Raw genomic sequence first — 7,321 nt, forward strand, 5'->3', positions numbered from 1 at the left:
AGTGCTTATGAAGCAAGGGGAACTGACACCCAAACGGGAGGGGATTGGATTGGGAAGAAGAACAGGCGGTTTAGTCTCTCACTTCGATGGGAATTTACAGATGTACCCCAACTTTAAAGCAAATGTACAGTGTGCACTGCAACTGCTGGACAAAGACTTTAGAGATGAGCAAGAGAAGGTGGGATTTATCATGTCCCATTTGCATGGAGATGCTAAAGCATGGCTGCGCAATTTGTGGAGGGATAAGGATCCAGCGCTCCAAACCGCGGATGCCTTTCTTAAAGCGATGGATGGGTGTTTTTTATCAAGCATAGACGTGGATCTTGCCCGGAAGGAGGTGCATGGGCTGAAGCAAGGGAGGGCCAGCGTAAGGCAGTACCATGCCCGCTTTTTTGCATTAGTCAGTGCCTTGGAATGGGACAGAGATTCAGCTCCAGTCAGAGATCTATTTTGGGAAGGCTTGAACAGTGCGGTTAAAGATGAAATTGCAAGGGGGGAGAGACCCCGGACCACGCAGGAGGTCGTTCAGAGGGCGCTGGCGGTGGGAGTGCGGCTAGAGGAACGTCCATGGAGCAGGGACGAAGGACGTGGAGGGCGCGAACCAGCGAGAGGGTTCTCCTTCGTTCCCAGGGAAGCTGCGCGTGCGCAATCCACACCTCCGCCAGGAGGGGGAGCGGAACCTATGGAGGTTGGCGGTGCCAGGGCTCAGTCAGCAACCAGAGCCACAGCACCGGGAGCAGTCAAGGCGAAGCCTCCTAGAGGGAACAGGAAGTGTTACATCTGCGAAAGTCCGCAGCACCTGGCGAAAGAGTGTCCCCAGAGGCTCCACAAGCACACTGCAGCCTCAGCAATGGTAACTGCAGCAACTCAGCAAGGGGAACCACAGCAGGGAAACGAAGGAGTCTGGCTGGAGAGAGAGGCACTGGGGCCCAGCCAGACGTGTCAGTGAAGCAGTCCCCAGAGATTTTGCAGCCCACAGACCCCCTCCCACCCAAACCAGTGGTGAGGCTCACCGCATCGCTCCAGCTACCCAATGGACTCACCATGGACGTGCCAATCACCATTGACTCTGGAAGCAATGCGGACTTTATAGGGCAGGACTTTGTCGATAAACACGCTATACAGCTGCTGCCTGCCACGCTGCCCCTGCAGGTCGTCACGGTGGATGGCAGGGAGCTGCTAGGGGGGCAGGTGGTGAAGCAAACGCCACCAATGGTGATGCGACTTGGAAATCACAGGGAATTCATCAGTTTTAATGTCACCAGACTGTCGGACACGCCTATTGTCTTGGGCATGAGTTGGCTGGACAGACACAGTCCGACGTTGGCTTGGTACCAGCGGCAGCTAGTCTTTGGCTCCTCATACTGCGCTGAACACTGCATCCTACCCCGGCAGGAGGGAGAGGAGGAGGAGGCGCAGCTGCAGCTGGGGACGCTGCAAGCAATCCCCCACAAATACGCGGGATTTTTGGAGGTTTTCTGCAAGAAGGAGGCGGACAGGCTACCCCCCCACAGATCATATGACTGCAAGATTGACCTACTGCCAGGGGCGGCGCTGCCCAAAGGGAAGCTGTATTCCATGTCTGAGGACGAACTTCGGGAACTCAAGGAGTTCATAGATCATAATTTGGAGCGCGGCTTCATCCGGGAGTCCAAGGCGCTGGGAGGCAGTCCTGTATTCTTTGTTAAGAAGAAGGACACGCCCCAAAAAAGACTTGTAGTGGACTACCGGATCTTGAACAGTGTGACCAAGCCATCGGACTTCCCCATGCCCAGGATCGACGACCTCCTCGCGACGGTACGCAAGGGTCGCGTGTTCACCAAGTTGGACCTGCGTGGGGCGTACAACCTCATTCGCATGCGGGAGGGAGATGAGTGGAAGACAGCCATGTTCACGCCCCTGGGCACCTACGAATACAGAGTTATGCCTTTTGGATTGCAAAATGGCTCTCACTGTTTTCAAGCTTTCATGCATCACGTGCTGGTGGGGCTCCTCTACAAAACGTGCGTCTGCTTCTTGGATGACATCCTGATATTTTCTGAGTCCCAGCAGGATCACGACAGACACGTCAAGGAAGTGCTGAGCAGACTACAGCAGCATAGGCTTTACGCCAAGCTGGAAAAGTGCCAGTTCGACGTGACGGAGGTGGATTTCCTGGGCTACAGGTTGTCAGACAAGGGGCTCGCCATGGACAGCGCCAAGGTTTGTGCCGTGTTGAACTGGAAGAGCCCGCGCAACCGGAAGGAGGTCCAGCGGTTTGTTGGCTTTGCGAACTTCTATCGCAAGTTTATCAAGGGGTTCGCTATGCAAACGGCGGCCATCACAGACACGCTCAGTTCCAAGAAGAAGTTGTTCATCTGGACGGAGCAGGCGGAGCAGTCCTTTCAGGCACTCAAGCGTCTCTTCGCGTCGGAAGAGCAGCTACTGCATGTCAACCCCAGCAGGCCGATGAGGGTGGAGACGGACGCATCAGACAGAGCCGTGGGAGCAGTCCTGTTGCAGCAAGACCCGCAGGGGGCCTGGAGGCCGGGAGCGTTTTACTCCAGGAAGGTCAGCAAGTCTGAACAGAACTACAACATCTGGGACAGGGAGTTGCTTGCCATTCATGCAGCTTTCAAGGCGTGGAGGCACTTCCTGATCGGCGCCAAGCACACGGTGCAGGTCTGCACGGACCACAAGAATCTGGCGCACGGCGCAGTTCCTGAACCAGAGGCAGATACGTTGGGCCGAATTCTTTGCAAACTTCGACTTCCGAATAGAGTATGTCCCGGGGGACACCAACGTCATGGCGGATGCCCTATCCCGTAAACCACAGTACCTGGAGGAGGCGACGCCAGCGGCTGCCATGCACATCTTCGCACCGACGGTGTGGGCGTGCGCTTCGGCGACAGTTGACCTGGATGCGGTGAGGAGAGCGCTGCAGGATGACACCTTCGCGCGAGCCAAGATGGCAGAGGCGCAAAGGGACGCGGCGGCGACCGGAGAGTTCCAAGTTCGCGATGGATTACTCCTCCGTAAAGGGGCCATCTACGTGCCGGGGGACGATCTTCGCGCCAAGGTACTGCAGCAGCTGCACGACGCACCCACTGCCGGGCACTTTGGCAAGGAGAAGACGATAGAATTAGTCACCAGGGACTTCTGGTGGCCCAGAATGAGAGGGGAGGTCGCGGACTACGTGGCGAGGTGCGACACCTGCCAGAGGGCCAAACCAGTACACAGACCGCCGGCGGGACTGCTGGAACCGCTGCAAACCCCGTTCGAACCGTGGGAGAGAGTGGCCCTGGACTTTGTCACGGATCTGCCCAGCTCGAGGGGCAAGACGGCAGTGCTAGTGGTGGTGGACTTGTTCTCCAAGATGGCACATTTCATCCCGTGTGCGAAGGTGGCCACGGTGGAACAAACCGCCAAACTGTTCATAGATCACGTGTTCAGGGTTCACGGTCTGCCGCGGTCTATACTGTCCGACCGGGGGCGGCAGTTCATCTCGAACTTCTGGCAGAAGCTGATGAGCTTCCTGAACGTCAAAATCAACCTGGCTTCGGCTAGACACCCGCAGACCAATGGACAAGCGGAGCGGGTCAACGCCATCATGCAGCAGTACCTGAGATGTTATGCGAATCAACAGCCCGTGACGTGGGTGGATTACCTGCCTCTCGCCGAGTTCGCCTACAACAACACGAAGCACGTGTCCACGGGGGTCACGCCGTTCTTCGCCAACAACGGGAGGCACCCCAGAACCTTCCCGGGACTGGAAAGAATGGGGGAGGGGGAGCCGCAGACAGCAGATGCGTTCGCGTTGGAGTTGCAGGAGGTCCACGATCAGCTTCGGCGGCACCTGGAGCTGGCTAAGCACGCATACAAGGTACAAGCGGACAAACACAGGAGGGTTGGCGAAGAGATCCATGTGGGAGACTGGGTATGGTTAGCAGCCCACGCAGTGCCGGCCAGGTCGTTGGCGAAGAAGAAACTGGGGCATAAACAACTGGGGCCCTACCAAGTCGAAGAGCAGGTCAACCCGGTGGCTTTCAGGCTGGCGCTTCCGGAGGGTTCCAGGATGCATCCGGTGTTCCACAGATCGGTGCTCACTCCCTACAAAGCACCTCACAGATTTCAGGAACCAGGAACGGCACCAAGTCCGCTCCGAGAGAGAACCGAGCAAGGGGGAGTGGCACAGGAGGAGCGCATCAACGAAGTCACAGAGATTTTGGACTCTAGATGGGGGGAAGAGGGGGTAGAATACCTTCTCGCCAAGGAGGGCACCCCGGCCAGTGCCAACAGCTGGGTGCCGGGCTACGCTTTAGACGAACCTCTGCTCAGAGAAGAGTTTCATGCCCTTTTCCCACACAGGCCCATGCCAGCCGATTTTTTCGACGACTGGCTTTTCACGCCCACGCTTTCAGCCAGCACGTTCCGGGGGTTCGACTCGGACGAGGAACCGACATGCGACGCACGTTCCCCGGAGGGGTCACCCTCGGGATCTGCCTCAGAACCCTCGTATTGGTGCGACGATAAACCAGAGGAGCAGTGGCGCAGAAAGTGGCTGGAGGGTCCAGGACAAGCGACGCCCCCAGAAGGAAGCGAGGGAGAGACGGACATGGACGTATTCGGGGACGACCCGGGTTTCGAGCACGGCGGCACAGAGATGGAAGCGGAGGTGACCGTCGTCGACGAGAGCAGGGAGGAAGAACCGGAAGACTTCAGATGGAGGCCCGCCACAGGAAGCGAACTGTATCCGACATTCGTCCCCCTGACACGGCAGCACCCAGCTCCCGCACCGGAAGGAGAGGAGGGGGGAAGAGGGGGCTTCGAGGGGGGGATGGATGTCAGGGGTTCAGGAGCAGAGGCAAGGGCAAGGGAGGAAACAGAGAGCGAGGGGGAGGAGGCAGAAGAAAGGATGAGTGATGACGACGACCCGAGATCTCCGAGTCTTTCCAGTGAATCAGAGGATTCACAGAAAGGAGCACCAGTGGCCAGGGCAAGGGGGGAGCCTAGGGGGACACCCCAGGAGGAAAGGGCCAGAGGGGGCTCAGAGGGGAGCAGTTGGAAATCGGGACCAGCGTCACCAACAGAGAGCAGGGGAGAGGAAGGGCGTCAGGTATCAAGCGCTGGCAGCTCACAACAGGAGGGAGGGCACGAGTCAGGAGTGGCCACACCTCCATCGGGGAGCGAAGAAACGGTCAGACGGAAAGTGGAAGGTTGGGCGCGCGCGCCAAGTTCAAATGCACAGGAAGGTGGCGCAGTAAGCAGCCCGGAAAGGGAGCCAGGTCCTAAAGCCCGGCGCAAGGAGGCAGGAGGGTCCGGGGGGGTCGGCGTCAGAAGAATCCAGGAAGGAAGAGACCCAGGGGGGCAGAGGGACCCAGAGAAGAACAGTCAGGCGGAAAATGTGGAGTAAGGCTAGGATATTAAGTTGGTGTACAAGGGGCGGAGACTCAGACGGAGCTTCGCCGGTCTAAGCCATAAGACGTAGAGTTGCACGCAGCAGCTGGAGAATGGAAACTGTAACTCAATAAAGACTTTTACAAAGTGATTGCTGGCTAGCGTGGTCCTCTGAGCTAGGATCTGGAAGCAGCTCTGACAGTATGATTTTTGTGGTTCATGCTGTGGCCACAGACATGATATGTGATTTGACGGTGAGTTTGGGCTAGCCCAATGCAAAAATCCTGAGGATCCATGTGGATCCGTGCTTTGTAACCACATTTTTGCACCATTAAGGCCCCACAAAACAGTGGATGCATGATTTTTTTGGTGCAGGCTATAGCCATGGACATGCTATGTGATCTGATGGTGAATTTGGGGTGATCCAATGCAGAAATCCTGAGGATCCATGTACTTTTACCTTCCCCACTCCCAGGCAGCCTCCTTTATCGCTAGTGTCCCTTATCTCCCTCCTGGTCACTTGCTGATCAGCTGCTCAGCGGCTTCGTTTCAACACCCCCACCCCTCTTTCAAAAAAAAAAAAGCATGATCGGCTTTTCACCCCTGGGCAATTCAGCTCCAGGGACCACACATTCCCTCCATAAGACGCACAGACATTTCCCCTTACTTTTTAGGAGGAAAAAAGTATGTCTCATGGAGCGAAAAATACGGTAGTTAAGTGGTGAGTACTTACATAACTTCAATGCTTTTGTGTGCAAAGCTTTGCAAGTGAGGAGGACAGGAAGAAAACCAGAACAACTTGGTCCCACACCTGTGACCTTATTGATCCCACCTACATGACCTCCTTGGCCTCTGACCGGCCACCAGGTCCAGGGTCTACCAGCCACCACTGGTGTTCGGATCTGGCTGGCCTTGAAAACTCCAATGTTCTTCTGGGTTCCTTGCTAGGCACAAAACTTGGAGGAAGTCTTTTCTGGCAAGAGCTGCTTTTGAGAGCTGGCATTGCCTTTTTCAAAGAGGAAATAAAGCTTGTGTGTGGTTTCTGACTTCTTTTGACTGGTCGTCTCTTTACAGCTTTCCTTGTTTAGAAAGATTGTTCTGGCTTTTATTTTAGGTCAGGCATAGGCAAACTCGGCCTTCCAGATGTTTTGGGACCACAATTCACATCATCCCTGACCACTGGTCCTATTAGCTAGGGATCATGAGAGTTGTAGTCACAAAACATCTGGTGGGCTGAGTTTGCCTATGCCTGTTTTAGGTCTTATTTTACTGGTTGGTTGTGTTAGGCAATCTAAATCAAAAGCCGCTTTTCAAAAGAGTTAAAGGAGTAATTCCCACTTCGTCCAGCAATATTTGCATCCAGGTGAACATATATAGGATTAGATTGTAGGATAAACTACACAGAAGCGCAACTAATGTCTTATAGTATCTTGGTTCTCTCCGTTTTAATAAACACAGGGAATTAAGTGATGCAAGAGAAGCTTACACATGTTCTATAATGGCTCACCAAACAGCTTATTATGGTTATTAATTAAATTTGTATACTGCTCTTCATCCGTAGAGCTCAGGGCAGTTCACAACATAAAAATGCAATATAAAAACGCAAATTGCATAACAAAAACAGCACAAAACACACAAAAGAACAGCTCCCTCCCCTTTAGCAATGCCACCCCAATTACAGTTCAAGGGATGAAATGGACTTGGAAGAATATAAACTCCCTATTTGGGCATTTTGAAACATCTGTTAAATGGAATCACAGGCAGGATTAAATTTTGAGCAGTGGGTGGAAAATAAAATACAGTCGCAATGAAAGAACTCTGGAATAGAACAGTGTGCCCTCGCCACTCTGGGCAGCTTCCAAAATATATAAAACCGTAATAAAACATTAACTTTCCGATACAGAGCTGCCTTCAGATGCCTTGTGTAGTTCTTTACCTCCCTGAC

The sequence above is a fragment of the Podarcis liolepis genome (genome assembly GCF_965112155.1).
Source record: "Podarcis liolepis genome assembly, chromosome: 8".
NCBI lineage: Eukaryota > Metazoa > Chordata > Lepidosauria > Squamata > Lacertidae > Podarcis > Podarcis liolepis.